The sequence below is a fragment of the Prionailurus bengalensis genome, chromosome B1 (genome assembly GCF_016509475.1).
Source record: "Prionailurus bengalensis isolate Pbe53 chromosome B1, Fcat_Pben_1.1_paternal_pri, whole genome shotgun sequence".
In the NCBI taxonomy this organism is placed as follows: domain Eukaryota; kingdom Metazoa; phylum Chordata; class Mammalia; order Carnivora; family Felidae; genus Prionailurus; species Prionailurus bengalensis.
Genome location: NC_057344.1, coordinates 158080442 through 158099514, shown reverse-complemented (window position 1 = coordinate 158099514; position 19073 = coordinate 158080442).

Below are 19073 nucleotides of genomic sequence, written 5' to 3'. Positions count from 1 at the left end.
CAATCATATAAAGAACTGAAATTTTTCATTTGCAAGAACAAAAATGGCTCTCAAAGACATTATGCTAAGTGAAATAAGTTAGAGAAAGTCCCATACCGTATCAGTTATATGTAGAATCTAAAACAAACACACAAATAAAAAAAAAAAAAAACAAACTCATGGATACAGCGTAGATTGGTGGTTGCCAGAGGCAGGGATTGAGGGATTGATGGTTGAAGGTCAAAAGATAAAAAAAGAAAAAGAAAAAAAAGAAAAAAGGAAAAAAAGAAAAACAATGCCAAGGATAGTTTGACTGATTTACGATGTATTGAAAACTAAACTGTGCTTTTAATAGTAGGTGAGCAAACAATATTTAATGAATGTATTAGCTACTCAACTCTTGGTTTAAAAAACAACCAATGAAACCCTCTATTATACATTTTATATTAAACACGGAAAGTGGAAATTAAATGCTGTTCAAAAGTGACACATAAAACCTATTTTTTCAAAGTAAATAAAATTTATAACAAAAAATATGATTAGAAAGGAGAGGGCTTTCATAAATTTTTTTATACTCTGCTGATATTTAATGTCTGACTTCAAAAATTTTAAAGCATAATATGTGTTGTTAATTATTTATTTTTATTTATGTACAAGATCTAAAAAAAAACTGTTCAGAGTGATTATATCACACAGCTTACAGAAAATAAAGTTTCAAAATATTTTAAAAGATATATTTAAAATATATGTATGTGTTTATTGTTTTTATTTATTATTTTTCTTCAGTTTAGGAAGAGAGGGAGAGAGAGCATGAGTGGGGAAGAGGGGTAGAGACGGATAGAGAGAAAATATTAACCAGTCTTCATGCTTAGCATGAAGCCCAACACAGGACTCTATCGCATGAACCATGAGATTATGACCTGAGCTGAAATCAAGAGTTGGATGCTCAACCAACTGAGCTGCACCGATGCCCCAGTATATATTTATTTTTTGTTGTCTCTTTCTACTGTGCATTACTGATAACTAAAAATAATTGTATACCTGGGCACTAGGGAGGCTCAGTCAGTTAAGCATCTGACTCTTGATTTCTCATGGGTTGTGAGATCAAACCCTGTATTATTAGGCTCTGTGCTGACAGCATGGAGCCTACTTGGGATTCTCTCTCATATTCTCTCACTCTGACTCTCTTCACTCTAGTTCTCTCTCTCTCTTGCTCTCTTGCAAAATAACATTTTTTAAACATTTAAAAAATAAAAAAATAAAAAGTAATTGTATACCACTGATCTAAATAGCAGGTATCTAAAATGAGAAGTGTACATTATTTATTTATTTTAGAGAGAAAGAGAGAGAATATGCTAGTGGGAGAGAGGGGCAGAGGGAGAGCCGAGAATCTCAAGCAGGCTCTGTGCTCAGCAAAGAGCCCAATCCCACTACCATGGGATTATGAACTGAGTCAAAAGCAAGTCAGACACTCAACTGAGCTACTCAGGTGCCCCAGAGAAGTATACATTTTAATACAAAAAATTTTATTTAAAAATTTATATGGAATTATGCTTTACTAATTTTTAATATTTAGACTGGCACGTTTTCTAAAGCTATTATATATCAGAAGGTCATGTATAATGTAAACAACAGGATATTACCCTTAAGGAAGAGTAAAGTTCTATGAGGCATTAGGTAAAAATGGCACTCTCAGAGTTTCTTCCTTTTCAATGTACAATTAAAACTTAAATTGTGGGTAACTTGTTTTTCGGGTGTTCCACAAGAGAAGCAAATATTTCTAACAAATTTTAACTTGATAAACGAACCATGTCTTGCAATACAAGTACTAAGTGATGCCGAATGTCACATGATCACAACTGAGCCAATGGTTCCTCGCTCTCTCTCTCTTTTTTGCACACATGCATGCTGTGGGATTGTGGGTGATTGTCTCCCATGCTTGGATGCTCAGTCTCAGACAGAGGTGTTTGGCAGAAATCAGTGATTTTTCAGAACATTAGAAGGTGCCCACAACTGGCACTAGTGTATTTTTTATCACTTCAAACCACCTATGGACAGTCCTTTGCTTTTGCATACAAGAGGAAGCTTAAGAATGCTTTGCCTCACTCTAGGTCAGGCTGCCTGCAGATAGAGACCATTTCCTCTGATGCCTTATTGCCATTTACATTAAATACAGTATATGACAGTTTATTAATACTATACTGTAGTCAAAATCCGTTAGTGATAGTGAAAGTCATCCTGCACAATAACCCTCCTCTCTCTTGTTCTCTCACACCAGCCATGAAGATTTTCAAAGGTAAGTGCAGGTTAATTTCTTTTTCTTTATATTTTGTATTTCATTTATTATTTAGTATTATATTACAGTATTATAATCATTTTTATATGGATATTTTTGGGTTGTAGAACAAATCATCTGAGTTTCCATTATTTCTTATGGGGAAATTTGCTTTAATGTACAAGTGCTTTGGATTACAAGCATGTTTCTGGAACAAATTATGCTCACAAACCAAGGTCTTAACTGTATTCTGAACAAGTCCAGCTTACATATGGCAAGTTAACATGGTATATGGGTTATACTAACTAGTTTAAGCTAAATAAGTGTCAAAATTAGAAAATGACCTTAAAACATTCCTATAAGGAAACAGCCTATTAAAATTAGCACCAATGATTCAAAATATACAAAAACAAAATAGCAGCTACAATATTTACACATCCTAATTTAAGCTCTTATCTGCTACGTTATGAGACAAAGCAATGGTGATTTTTATCTTATCTGATAAGCAGGCAACATTTGGGAAAAATATCAAATTATCAGAAATAGGGATTTAGAACCATTATATTTAAAAACGAATAGTGCTCGGTCTTGTAGTTCATTTTCTGAGTTAAGAATGCTCTGATGTTCTTGTGATTAGAATAATTAAAAAATTATTTCATCTTCATTTTTTAAAGATCTATATTTTGAGTATTCTGACTATGCTTACAGAATGTATAGCATGTCAGGATAATTGCTTACATATACAAATTGTTTTAAAGTTTATATTTGGGAGTAATTATTAATAATTATTAAGAGGTGGATTTTTTTTAAGTTTGAATACCACTTTTCTGTGAGCTGAGATTTGAACATTTTTAATGAGGATGGAAACTCCGTTTAATATTTGTAATTGAACCATTAAAACTTCAACATAAATCAGGGCACCTGAGTGGCTCAGTTTGTTGAGCGTCTGACTTCAGCTCAGGTCATGATCCAGAGGTGGTGAGTTTGAGCCTGGCATTGGGCTCTATGCTGACAGCTGTCTGAAGCCTGCTTTAGATTTTATTTCTCCCTCTCTCTCTGCCCCTTCCCCACTCATGCTCTGTTTCTCTCTCTCAAAAATAAACAAACATTAAAAATGAAAAAAATTCAACATAAATCTAACATAATCTACAAATATGAATATTTTAAAACAAAATATATTAATTACACAATCTGGAATCTAGTATTCTTTACACTTGCAACATAATTGATTTCTACGCAGCTAATATGTATTGGAATTGATTGTCATTTGTTAACACTGAGAAAAAAAATCTATACCTGTGTCCATAGATGCAATATTTATATAAACACTGTTTTGATTTTCAAAAAGCATATCTTACTTTTGAGAATTTTTAACTGCAAAGTGTTGGAATGTATATCTATGTTAATCTGGGCTTCATCTTTCCTATGGATAGATTGCAAAGGGAATTGGTTCAATTTCATAAATAAAATTTGGTCAAGATCATGTTCAGAGGCATACATTTCACCTTTGAATTACTTAAGATAATCTATTTTATCTAAGAGTGAAACTAAGTTACGTCAAAGGCCCCATACAATTTTTCTGGTGGTGACACCTCCTCTCTATGCTAATCCTCACTCCTGCTAATCCTTCAAGTTTCCAAATCATTCCAGGATCCTCTGTAAATCCCTGATGTGTTCCTTTAATTATATACTCTGTCTGTCAGCACAGCTTAATGTTTAGAAACAGATATTTTGAGTTTGAATCTTGACTCAACGCATATTGTATGTGACTTAAAAAAATCTTTTTTGATATTTGTTTATTTTTGAAGGCGAGAGAGACAGAGCATGAGAAGGGGAGGGGCAGAGAGCCAGTGAGACACAGAACCCGAAGCAGGCTTCAGGCTCTGAGCTGTCAGCAGAGAGTCCAATGCTCAACACGGGGCTGGAACTCACAAACTGTGAGATCATGATTTGAGCCAAAGTCAGACGCTTAATGGACTGAGCCTTTGAGCAAGAGGCTAAGGTCTCAGGATTTAGTGTGTCAATACACGTAGCCCTTGGAAAGTATGTGGCACAAGGATTCATGGACATATCTTCTATTATCATCATCACTGATAACTTCTGGTATTATGGACAACAAAGGGAGTTGTTCAGCCACAGGTGCCACCAAATCTACTGCCAGCACACTGTGCTCTCACAATACCCACGGGGATCTTTTGCCAGGAAAGATGCCAGGTCCTGATGCTGTAAGCACTGACATGTGGTCTGAGGTCCTGCCTGCTCTGGGCACCGTGTGCATCCCTGAAGTTGGCTGCTGATGCTGTGGCATTCATTGTTCCATGGAGACCTTAGTCAAATGGGTCATTCTTCTATTTGCTCTTTTTCTGGATCTTTTGCCTGGAGCAAACATAGTGGCCCACTTTCCTTTATCCAAATCTTAATGTCCAGAATAGAGATTACAAACTAATAGCTCACAGACAGTATTTAGTGTTTGTTAATATGTATTTAAGGGGTTCCTGGATGGCTCAGTTGGTTAAGCATCTGACTTTGCTCAGGTCATGATTTCAGGATTCATGAGTTCGAGCCCCACATTGGGCTCACAGCCTTGAGCCTGCTTTAGATTCTGTGTTTCCCTCTCTCTCTGCCCCTCTCTGCTCACACTCTGTCTTCTCTGTTTCTCAAAAATAAATAAACATTAAAAAAATATATGCTTTGAATGCCTTTAGTTTGGCCTTTATTTTCTTTTTTTAATTGAAATATAATTGACACAATATTGTATTAGTTTCAGATATACAACACAGTAATTCCATTTTTTTTAGTAATTCCATTTTTAATTGACTATAGACTTATTATTAATTATTACCTTGAAACCTAATACAGTTCCTTGTTTGGTTCCTGAAGGCATTTTTCTTGGGGTCTAGTCTCTTTCTTGTATTGTAGGGTAAAAGTATTTCCTCCAGGCTCTTTGTTACCACATCTGCATAAACTCTGGCAAGCTACCTCATTAGTTCTATAGGTGTTTAAGAATTTAAGACTGGTGTGGTTTGGGACACCTGGGTGGCTCAGTCAGTTGGGCGTCTGACGTCAGCTCAGGTCATGATCTCATGGTTTGTGGGTTTGAGCCCCGCGTCAGGCTCTGTACTGACAGCTCAAGCCTGGAGCCTGCCTGGGATCCTGTGTCTCCCTCTTTACCTACTCCTCCCCCACTCACACACTGTCTATCTGTCTGTCTCTCTCTCAAAAATATAAATGTTAAAGATTGGTATGGTTTGGGGTTTGATATGGAAGTTTTACTACAAATATAACGTGACAAAATAAGATCTTGACAATTTTATAAAGTGTTCTCCTTCCTGGCTTAAAAAAAAACACTACAAAAGTCCTTATAGATAAGTTTTAATTAAAAGGATAAATTAATAATATTATAAACATGCTTACCATATGTTCTTACACAGATATTTATATTAACATTTTAGAGAGTTTTGTCATGCATTTATTCTTTTTAATAATCAAATTTATAGATGGAATCTAATCTAACTGAACTACTTTAAGGTATAACAAAAGATATGCTGAAAATAAAGAATGAATTTGAATAAACTGTTTTTGAAACCTAACTTGTATTAAAAGTTAACATTATATAACAGGTCTTAAAATTTTTGAAAATCTGTATTAACAAAACCCAAAATTATTCTGGGCCTAATGTGAATTTCTTCTTTTAATAGAAGTTTTACGTGGCTGGCTTTTTAATTCTATATCTGTATAACACTACAAAGCGATCACCACAAGCCCAGTTTTTTTATCCATCACCATACGGTTGACCCCTTTCATCCATTCTGCCCGTTCCCCAATCTCTTTCCCTTCAGGTAACCAATAGTCTGTTCTCTGTATCCTTGAGTTTTCTTTGTATTATTTTATTTATTTATTTGTTATTTTAGATTCCACATAGATAAATTTTAATTATCAAAACTACCTTCACTTTTCAGAAATCGGACTGAAAACAAAACTGTTAAAGTGCTACAAACACACAGGGCTATATAAATTGTGGCAGTTAAACAAAGATTGAGTTATGGAAGCATTGCCCTGATGGTGACTGAAGCCAACAAAGGAAGAAGGGAACTCTCAATCAAGACACTCAAACTTAGTCTATGAGTCCATCTACAATCCAATATCCATTCATCTAACAAGTCACTCTGATCCAACCTGATTGTTCTTCTTCAGAAGTCCCTGAAAAGCTCTTTGATTTCCTTTTCTCTACCACCTGTGTTAGAGACAAGTGACTGTCTCAATCTATAGGCTTCTTTTCTTCCTTTATAAATGAACCCTCTATTTTTTAGTGAGAAATCTGACAATCCAGAATTCAGACTACATTTTCCAGCCTCTCTTTAAAATGTCTGTGACTCATAGATCCAAATTCTGGCCAATGGTATGGAGGTAACATGAAGTATCAGTTACCAAATGAGAATCAGTCCTCTTATTCTGTATCAAATGGTGGTAATACTTTTAAGAATGCAGGTAATGGTGAAACCCAGATGAAACCTGAAGCAATCAGGATTACCAAAACCATTCTCCAGGTCTTGGCTTTTCACGTTAGAATGCTGCCTGGCCCATTTTAACAGAGGAGGTCCCTAAGTGATGTGTGTTTCTCAAAAAGAAGCTATTTTGGCCTTGAAATATCTTCAGTTTATACTCCAACAGTTACATAGTTTAGGTGATATTTGTTTTAATGGAGCTATGCCTAAAAGATTTCATAGATTCATAGATTCCAGGTGTGTTAACCAGAAATGATTGTAAACACATTGTCTATATCCTGCTAAAAGTATCTTAGAGATAAGTATTCTCCAGCTAGTAAATGCCATTAGTGAGTTTGTCAAGGTATTAGCATGTTCACAAGAGGATTGCTTCTTACCTTTTACTGATTAGATTATATAAATCAAAAATCCATGTGTGGCCTCCAGGATTCCTTCCTATAATGTTATACCAAACCATTTCCACCAACTCAACTGCATTTAGCATTGACCAACATGGAGTCCAGATGGTCAAACAACCAGGAGTTGGTGCTTTTGATAAAGAATTTATATGCCCCTACTGATGAAGCCAGTTTTAGTTAAATGTAAGACTTCTCTCATGTAGCTTTCTGAATCCATTTCCACAACAGTTGAAGGATTTACACTGACATAAATTAATATGATTTTATAATTATTTTGCTATGTAGGTCTTTTTCTTGTGAGTTAAAATTGCATACAATTCTCTGTGCAAGCTAGATTTAATATAGTTATAAATCTAGAGGTAATTATGGATGGATGAGAGAATGGGGCATGAAGACATTGACAATGTAAATAATGCAAATGATGTCATTACAAGGTTTTTCAGGGCATGAATTACTTCAGTGCACTTTTAAGGGGACAGTCTCTGCTGTCAGAAGAAGTTCATGGAATTTAGAATTTTGGGATATACAAGGGCACCTGGGTGGCTCCGTCGGTTAAGTGTCCAACAATTGGTTTCGGCTCAGGTCATGATCTCGCAGTTCATCAGTCCAAGCCCTGCATTGGACTCCATGCTGACAGAGCAGAGCCTGCTTGGGACTCTCTCTCTCTCTCTCTCTCTGCCCTGCCCTACTCGTTCTCTCTCTCTCTCTCTCTGTCTCTCTCTCTCTCTCTGTCTCTCTCCCTCCCTCCCTCCCTCTCAAAATAAATAAATTAATTAAAAAAAGAATTTGGGGATATACAAATTTATTTGAATTCACAAACATGTCTCCTTTACATTATTGGGATCTCTGTGTGTACCTATCAATACATCAACTTTCATAAAAAAGACTTGCTAGGGCTGCTGCTTTAAAAGATCCTGCACTGGTGGTTTGTAACAGTGGTACCATAACCCAGAATGGTAATGCTGTCACCAAATATCTATGCTTGTTTTACTGGTTTTTCATTCTCTGATGGTGATAGTTTCTTTGCAGTCTTAAACCCCAATCATGTTAGATAACCATTCCTGATTCCCATTTTCTTTAGAGATTGTTTTGTTGCCTTTTTTTCCTTTTTAGTAACAATTACTAAACACAAAAAGTTATAACTTCCAATTATTTCCAATGACTTTAAATAGACTTGGGTTTATTAAGAGAGAATTAGTTAGAGGATGAAACCAACACACTGAAACCTGAATTTCTAGGCAATATTCCCTAAATTAAACCATAGACCCAGAAACCAGTGTACATGCCACTTCTGCCCCTTTAGAGGGGACTGACTAGACATTGCCACCAAAGCTGTTACCTCCAGGACCATGACACCTCTGTAAGAACTCTCATTAGTAAACATGTTTGCTCCCTGCCCCTCTTGTGACAAGTAACTCCACTCAAAAGTAAACTCACTTAAGAAATGTTCTTACCTCCTGTGGCTAAAGGTTGCTCAATCTAATTTGTAAAACCTAAATCATATCCAAAACTCTAATGTTGATGAAATTTGAAAAGTAATATCTTCGTCTCATTTCTTTATACACTGACAACAAATTTAGGTCGGTATTGAGCAAGACAAGCTACTGTATTACATTATGATGGACTTTCTAATGGAAGTCAACCATCAAAACAGAATGTTAATGTATATATGTTAAAATAATAGATTAAACAAAGTTAATGTGTTCTTTACTGTGGACATTTTAAGAGCCTTTTATATGTAAAATTCCTCCAAAGGGATACAATAAGAAGCACTTTAAGGCTTAACCATGAGAATATTCCTATAACACATCTATCAGAAACTAATGGGATATTGGTATTTAGTGCAATAGAGTTTTGAAAACAAGCAGCCTAGCAGCTGTCTTTTAAAACAACCACTTAAGTTCAGTTAATCATCTCCATCCACCCCTGACCCATACAAAAAAATCATAAAAAGGAATGAAGCTAAAGAGAAATGTATACGCATGCATGTGTACACAGTGATATCGTGTGTGTGTGTGTGCGTGTGAAAACATACATACATGGAAAATTGAAGTAGATCACATAAGAATTAACTATAAATAAACTCAAAAATATAATAGCAAAGGGGTGCATGGGTGGCTCAGTCGGCTAAGCATCCAACTCTTGATTTCTGCTCAGGTTGTGATCTCATGGCTTTTACGATATCAGAAAGTGTGAGATATCAGCCCCCACATTGGGGTGTGCACTGATAATGAGGAGCCTGCTTGGGATTATCTCTCCCTCTCTTTCTGCCCCTTCCCATCTCATGCTTTGAATCTATCTCTCAAAATAAATAAATAAACTAATAAAAAATAATAGGAAAATGGACACCATATGACTCTCAGTCAAGGCTCTGGAATATAGAGAAAAACAACCATAAAAAGACTAAATCAATCAAGGGGAAGTTGATACATCTGAAGGAGCAGAACTGGAGGGGACTCACTGCAGTATTTCTTTTAGTGACTCTTGAGGAACAGGTAAAAACAAAATCAACAAAATAAATGTATTAAGCTCACTCTGGTGTTATAAATGATCAGAATGTGCTCTTTCAAAAGAGCACATTTTTTGAATATTGTCAAAAAAATCTGAAAATCCAGGCACCTGAGTGGCTTACTTGGCTAAGTGTCTGACTTTGGCCCAGGTCATGATCTCATGGTTTGTGGGCCTGAGCCCCATGTCAAGCTCTGTGCTGACAAGGTGGAGCCTGCTTGGAATTCTCTCTCACTCTCACTCTCTCTCTCTCTCTCTCTCCGGCCCCCACCAACCCACATTTTCTCTTTCTCTAAAAATAAATAAATAAATTTTTAGAAGTCTGAAAATCTACACATACCGTATAACATTTTAGAACCTTAATAATTAAGAAATACAAGGCTTTCACTAAAAATGAAAAATTTAGGAGCTTTGTTTAAAGGAAAAAAAAATTAGTTTCCTTCATAAACAACAGAACAATAAATACCAGAACATATGGAATCTATATCTATACTTGTAAGAAAAAAATATTCTCCAGGAATTTTTAATATGGCCAAATATTTTTCATTTTTAATGCAAATGAAAGTTATTCACAAAGAAGCAATTGCTCATAAAATGTATTCAACATATAATTTCTTAAAACTATTATTTGCAGAGCTCCTAGGTGGCTCAGTCAGTTACGTGTCTGACTTTGGGTCAGGTCATGATCTCAGGGTTCACGAGTTCAAGCCCCTTGTCAGGCTCTACACTGACAGCTCAGAGCCTGGAGCCTGCTTCAGATTCTGTGTCTACCTCTCTCTGCCCCTCCCCCACTCACACTCTGTCTCTCGCTCTCAAAAATAAATAAACATTAAAAAAATTTTTAAAAAACGCTAATTACTATTGTACTCAAGTTAATTATAAAGTTAATATGTCATAAGGCATCATCAAGTAGGAAGGAAATCACAGTGCATATATGTTAACAGGATGCTCTTTCACTTAAATTGTCATGTGACATGAAATCTAAATGACAAGGAGCCAGCCATTCAAGGATCTGAGAAATGTAGAGTGGGAAGCCTTAGTTCATGAGCATTATGAAAATGATATCAGAAATTCAGGGAGGTCTCATGCACGTAAGTCCAGCAGTATAGAGTAAGTGTAGAAAGTTTAATCTCTTTGTGATAGAAGACATTGCAGGATTTTGAGCAGTGGAGTTACTTGACATGATTTACATTTTGGAAATATCCCTAGATCTTCAGTGCAAAAGAGAGATTCTGGAGTGGAAGTAAAAACAGAAGGCCAGATAGGCACTATTCTAGTAGTCTAAGTGAGATATGGTTGAGGCTGATACCAGGGACATAGTAATAAAACTGGAGAGAAGTAGAAATAAGTAGAATATGTTTTGGGGGAAAAATTGATAAAATATGATGTGGATTGGATGTCAAGAGTGAGAAAACTAAAGAAATTAAGGGTGATATCTTGGATTTGGTTTTAGCAACTAGGTGGATATTGGTATCTCTCCCTGAGATGGAAAATATTATCTAAGAAATACATTTATAGGGGAGGAGGAATAAAGAGATCTATTTTTGAAATGTTTAATTTGAAAATACTTATTATATGTGAAGTATGGTGAGGCTTGAATATATTATATAACTAATGCTTTGTGTGACAGCAACACAAGGATCTCACCCAATGTGCCAGACTGAAGGTGGAAAATACCATGCTTCCTGAGATATCCTAGGCATCTAACTCAAAGGATGCTGAACAGTGGCCTGGAGATGCCATGAATTACCTGAGATAATTGAATTAGGGAATGGAAAAGGAGTACATTCCACACAAAGGGTAACTGTAAAGACACAGAAATTGTTTTTCAACTGTTATTTTAGACCCAGTTTTTCCCTGCTAAGCTAGTGCAACTTCAGACATATTTGTGCTATTACGTAAGATGAATGCTCTAATGGATTCAATGTGAAACGCGCATGCATCTCACAGTAAATAATCTTGAAGAAATAGAAAATAGGAAATTGTAGTTACCCCATTTAATGCATTGCATTGCATCCATAGGAAAGATAGGCAGGGAGTCCAGGTTGATATTAAAACTAAACGGTATACAAAACTTTATAAGTTACTATAGGTTTTCTGAAAGTCCAAGTTCTATATTTTTTCAATTTTTCTACAATGAGCATTTATTACTTTTTTTTAGTAAAAAAAAATGCATGAAAAACTTCTAAATTTTTTCACTCCTTTGAGAATTTAAATTCCTATCACTTTTTTGGAAATTCAGTTTGTTGTATAAATTTGCATTCAGCAATTTCTCTATGAAGGAAAACAGTGTTTGGGTCAAGAATTTTTATAACAACACTATGTACAAAGGTGAGAAGTTGGGGAAATAACCTAAATCCCTAGTACAAAGGAGATTCAAAGAAAAAGATGCATCTCAACCATTGACAATGGAAGGATTAAAATTAAACTTATTGGCATCTTATGAACAAGGAAAATGTTTATATCATAATTGTTAATTGGCTGTACCAGAATATAAATTATATTTTCAGGTAATCACAAATATTTAAAATAATCATTAAGAACCCAATATGCACAATGAAGCAACAGAAAGAGAAATCAAGTAATCAATTCCATTTACAATTGAACCAAAACCCATAAAATACCTAGGAATAAATCTAACCAAAGAGGTGAAAAATCTATACACTGAAAACTATAGAAAGCTTATGAAACAAAATAAAGAAGACATAAAAAAATGGAAAAAGATTCCATGCTCCTGGATAGGAAGAACAAATATTGTAAATATGTCAATACTACCCAAAGCAATCTACACATTCAATGCAATCCCTATCAAAATAACACCAGCATTCTTCACATAGCTAGAACAAATAATCCTAAAATTTGTATGGAACCAGGAAAGATCCTGAATATCCAAAGCAGTCTTGAAAAAGAAAACCAAAGCAGGAGGCATAACAATCTCAGACTTCAAGCTATACTACAAAGCTGTAATCATCAAGACAGTACGGTACTGGCACAAGAACAGACACTCAGATCAATGGAATAGAATAGAGAACACAGGAATGGACACACAAATGTATGGCCAACTAATCTTTGACAAAGCAGGAAAGAATATCCAATGGAATAAAGACAGTCTCTTCAGCAAGTGGTGCTGGGAAAACTGGACAGCAACATGCAGAAGAATGAACCTGGACCACTTTCTTACACCATACACAAAAATAAACTCAAAATGGATGAAAGACCTAAATGTAAGATAGGAAGCCATCAAAATCCTCGAGGAGAAAGCAGGCAAAACCTCTTTGACTTTGGCCACAGCAACTTCTTACTCAACACATCTCTGGAAGCAAAGGAAACAAAAGCAAAAATGAACTATTAGGACCTCTTCAAAATAAAAAGCTTCTGCACAGCAAGGATGAGGAGAAAGAGGATCTCTTTTGCACTTCTGGTGGGAATACAAGCTGGTGCACCCAGAAAATGCTCTACTAGGTATTTATCCAAGGGATAGAGGTATGCTGTGTTGAAGGGACACATGCACTTCAATGTTTATAGCAGCACTGTCAACAATAGCCAAAGTATGGAAAGAGCCCAAATGTCCATCAATGGATGAATGGGTAAAGTAGATGTGGTATATATATATACAATGAAGCATTACTCAGCAATCAAAAAGAATGAAATCTTGCTATTTGCAACTATGCAGATGGAACTAGAAGGTATTATGCTAAGTGAAATTAGTCAGTCAAAGACAAATATCATATGACTTCACTCATATGAGCATTTTAAGACACAGAATAGACGAAAATAGGGAAGGGAAACAAAAAGAATATAAAAACAGGGAGGGGGACAAAACATAAGAGACTCTTTTTTTTCTTTTTTTTTAATGTTTATTCATCCTTGAGACAGGGAGAGACAGAGCATGAATGGGGGAGGGTCAGAGAGAGAGGGAGACACAGAATCTGAAACAGGCTCCAGGCTCTGAGCTGTCAGCACAGAGCCCGACGCAGGGCTGAACTCACGGACCGCGAGATCATGACCTGAGCAGAAGCCAGATGCCCAACCGACTGAGCCACCCAGGTGCCCCAAGAGACTCTTAAATATTGAGAACAAACAGAGGGTTACTGGAGGGATTGTGAGAGGGGGGATGGGCTAAGTGGGTAAGGGGCATTAAGGAATCTACTCCCTAATTCATTGTTGCAATCTATGCTAACTTGTATGTAGATTAAAAAAATAAAATTAAAAAAAAAAACCAATATGCGGTGACAGAATGTTAGCTATAGCTGTTCCTATGTGTTAAAAGAAACAATTTTATTCTTTTATTTTATCTGTTTGAATCTTATTATAGTTGCTAGAAATACATATGCTCTTTTATTCTATTTAGATTTTATTATATTTAGTATAATTATTATACTTCTTAAGTATAGGTCTTCTACTTAATTTTTATAAAATTTTCAATACATTTTGGTTTTGTAATCAGACAAAACTGGCAAAAACAGAATAACGTAACTTGACTTATTTGGGGGAAATTTTGAGCTATGTTTTCAATATTATTTGGAATCCCATCCGATAATTGTTATGGATTAGGGAAACAATAAATAACATCCATCTCTCCCAACTCAAGTTTGAACTAAAGGAGAACTAGGACAAAAAGAGTACAGAAGGTGAAACCCAAATATCCTTTATTGCTAATAATGCCAATTATCTACTGATTAGTTTATTTCTTGATACCAAACCCCCGAATTTAATATACCCCTCCCTGATCATAGGCATCCTATGACAAAAGAGAGGAAATAACCATTTATGCATATCAGATTCTGTTATTTAACTCGGTGGCCAAATAAGTGTCTCATCTTTTGAAAAGGAAGGAGTTAAGGCAGGTGGCAAAGGGGAGGAGGAAGAGAGGGGAAGAAGCTAATGATGTTATGCTTTTCTCTCCACAGGGAAACATGGAAGGAAATCCCAGAAGTAAAGAAAGGTTGGCATATGAATCCTATTACATGTATGAACAAATTCACTTCGATGGATTGCATTTATTTTGAAAATTTGTTCACGATATCTAGAACAAACAATATGTGCACTTCTGTTTATAAATATATACTTCAGTTGCTAATTCTTCTTGAACAATCCAGCCAAGTTTAGGAAAAAAGAATATTCAGAGAATTTATCAAAAGTCATCTTGATATAGTTGATATAACAAAGCTTCTACATTTACCTATAGGTTTGATGTTGCTGTTGGAATATATATTCTAAAAGGGAAGTATTCCTTTTTATATATAAAGAGATAAAAGTGCTCTTTACTTTTTCAAATGGAAAATTATATATGATTATTAATTACCATTTTTTAGAGAAAATGATGCCATGACAAATACATTTTTATGTCCTTCATCAAAATACCTTGGACATTCTTCTATGGTAGCATATGGAGATCAATTTTTTAATAAATATAAATATTCTATTGAATGGGAATATTTTTATTTATCTAGTTCTGTTTTGGTGAGCAATTAAATTTGAGGGCATTAACAATGCGGCAAATCATATTGTTGGAAATACATAGTTCTTCACTTAGATTTTTTTCTAAAGTAAAATGGTACAATCAAAATGACTAGGTAAAGAAATGCATAGCTAAATTTTTGTTACTATTCCAGAACTGGCATCCATAAAAAAACTTAATTGAATAACAGTTCATCAAAAATAATTATTTGGGATAGATTTCCAGTTCATTCAAAGTGCTATGTGCTTCATTTTCACTGTATTTGAGTATAGAAAAAAATGATAAAATATTTAATTATTTATCATATTATTCTAGCAGTATTTCCACAGTCTAGCAAAACATATGAATGTAATGTTTAAGGTTCATAATTGCAAAATAGTTCAGGAAAAAATTAGTAAAATATGGTGAATTTGTACTTGTTCCAAGATATAATTTTAATGTGTTTCTAATTAAGACACTTAATGAGTGAAAGAATAACTGGCATGTTTTGTTTAGAAATATATCTAACAACTGTTCAACTAGAGCCTGAACAAAAAGAAATGTTTTCCTTTGGACTATGTATTCTAAAAGCAACACCCATTCTGCAGGTATATTTAAAAGTTTCATTGTGTTACAATTTCTAACCTGCAATGTTTCTGTAAATAGCTCATTCATTCATTCATCAACAACATATAAGATGAACATGAATGCTTCAGTTGCAGGGGTAAGTGACACAGATGTGTCAAACAGGACTTCTGCCCTCTATGATTTTATAGAAACTATATCAGTTGGTTAACAAAAAATGCTGCAGCAGTCTACACAGTCTAAAATGAGCAGTGTAGGCTCAGGCGATTTAAATAATACACATATTATATTACCATAAGATTTATTGCTTGAATGAATGTGTGAATTACACCATTTTCTGATTATCACTGTAAAGTGTATACAATGCTTATTCATGCATTTAGACAAATGATAAAGTATTCAAATGTGTCCTCACAAAATCTATTTTAATGTTTTAGAGTTTAATGTTTATGATATATAGTGTACCCAACCATCTCTCTGCTCCCAGAGAAAGTCAATATTGTCATGACCATCAGATTGACATTTCTACATAAAGATAGAAAAATAGTTAATCTGGTATCCCTGGAAGCACACCGTATTTTCCACTATATTCTAGTTCTTTTCTCAATCCAGGATTCTATGATCAAAACACTGTCCATCACATATCTGTAGCACCAGAGTCTAACTCTTAGTTAAGGAATCAGTGACCTACTGAAGAAGGGAGAGAAAAAGGTGAGGACGGCAGTTAGTGTTTTTGTTTGTTTGTTTTGTAATTCATGGATAAAATGACTATGGAGTATTTATCCTTTGTAAGACACTGTGCTGGGTGCTAAGGATCAGTGGGAGAATGGAGCAGAACTGAACCTGACAGGGAGAGGAAGACTGAGATGTCAACGTATTATTTTGTTATGGATGGTGGTATCTACAGGGTTATTTGAATGGGAGGTTTAGTATCTTCCAGTTTTAAAACATCCAGTTGTATACATGAGACTCTTCTTGTTTCTATGTATTTTGCCCACAAGTGTTTTTTAAGATAGTGAAGAATCACTCTGCTTTCATATCATGCCAATTATGCATTTAAAATATCCCCCATGGGGTGTATCTGACAGAGTCAACATCACAGAGAAATAGGGAGACCCAAAGTTCCCTTGTCTCTCAAACACAGAAGTGTTGAGGCCAAAGGACTTTGAATTCCAAAAATCCAGGCTGCAGAGTGTCAGAGATGTCTCCAGGGGCACTTGTGGACAACCTCGTGGGCCATAGGTGCATGATTGCAAACTGGGAGAGATAAAATGGGCGGTGTAGGAATGGACGGGAGGGATCCCCTTCAGCAGAGAGACAAAGGGAAGAGAAAGAGAGGCTGGGGAAGTGTAGGACTGTATCTGGACAAGAGGAAAACCATGGACTGGGACAAAGAAAGATCCAGTCTCTAACTGCAGGGCTTTCTCCAGACTGGAGTAGGCTGCCCTGTTCTCACACCTGGGGATGAGAGGACCCAGTCCCTCTCTTGGTAACTAGTTCAGATGTGCAGTCTACAGTGGGAAAAAGCAATTTCCTCCCCGGAGTGCTGGTGAAAGAAGGTATATATCCACTCAAAGGAGGTACTTCCCTGAGACCAGGGCATATGGAGTGGGAACCTTAAAGACATCTGGGTCTAAGTGCCAGCCAAGCACCAGGGAGGTAGGGGAGCCAGCGGAGAGGGACAAACCACTGGAGCAGCACTGTGAGGTGGTGGGTGGCTCTTTCCCAGAACCTGGATGCACAGAGCGGGAATCTTCAAGACATTGGGGTTTAAATCCCAATCAAGCACCAGGGAGGCACAGGAGTTGGCGGAGCAGGACAAACAACCTCATTTATGCCTGTGGCACAGTGAGGACAGCTTGAAGAGAATAGTTTGGGACACCTAGTCCGTGGAGGAGAGACTGGGGTGTCGTCATGTTTCTCCCCATCACCAAGGTGGGGCTTCAGGAATCAGACCCTGGGGACATCAGAGGAGGTGGGACCTGCCCACACCAAATCACACCCCTCTGCGCTTGGTAACTGCATATCTACTGGAGCTGGATTGATGCTGAGGAACAAGGCAGCCCCTCCTCTAGACCTGTTGCACTATTGCATTGCCTGATTTAATTCTTGGACAGTTCTCATTTTATGTATAAATATATTTTATATATTTTTCCTTCCTTTTCTCCTTCTTCTCTCTTCCCTCCTCTAGTCTGGTTACTCTGGTTGTTGGGTTGCTTACCCAGACACATTCGATCTATTCTCTTTATGCATGTTCTACACCTCCTTTATTTTCCCTTTTGTCTCTCTGAATTAAACCATAGTTTCTCTGTCTGGTCAATTTTCTTTTCTTTTCTTTTTTCCCCACCTTCTTCTTTATTTTCCTTTGTCTCTCTCTGCATTAGCTGTATAGTTTCTCTGTCTGGTAAATTTTTATTTTCTTTTTCCCTGTCCCTGTCATTTCTCTCTTTGTATGGGATAAGGCCTCTCCTATCAGCATAGGCTCCATCCTGTTGTTTACTTGTAGCTGGTGTTTCTGTTTTTTGTTTGTTTGTTTTTGTTTATTTGTGTGTTTCTTTGTTTTCTGTTTGTTTTGTGTTTGTTTGTTTTCCTTTCCAGGGCTATTTAAAAGAACAAATCAAAGCACATGTGGTGGAGGGTCCAAAACATCACTAGAGTAGAAGGATAAAGTAACCAAAGTCACAACAACAGAGAGCAAGTAACACTCTCCAAAAAAAAACACCTGCTGAAGGGCCAGGCTCTGGACAGTGTTTGACTCCTCTTTAATATATTAGTACTCGCAGGTGCAGGCCACGTAACAAACTTTTAAAACACATAAAGGACAGAAAACTAGCCAAAATAATGAAATGGAAGAATTATCCTCAAAAGAAATTCCAGGAAGAAATGACAGCTAAAATTGATCAAAACAGATATAAACAATATATCTGAATCAGAATTTAGAATAATAGTCATAAAATTAATCGCTGGGCTGGAAAAAAGCATAGAATACAGCAGAGAATCTATTGCTGCCAAGATCAAGGAACTAAAAACTAGTCATGATGAATTAAAAAATAATGTAAACGAAGTGCAAAATAAGCTAGAGGCAGTGACAGCAAGTATTGAAGAGGCAGAGGGGAGATTAAGTGAAATGGAAGATGAAATGATGGAAAAATATGAAGCTGAGAAAAAGAGAGATCAAAAAATTCTGGACTACCAGGGGACAATCAGAGAACTAAGCTATTCAATGAAAGGGAACAATATCCATATCATAGGAGTTCCAGAAAAAGAGAAAGAGAAAGGGACTGAAGGTGTACTCGAACAACTAATAGCTGAGAACTTCCTTGATCTGGGGAAGGAAAGAGACATTTAAATCGAGGAGGCACAGAGAACTCCCTTCAGACATA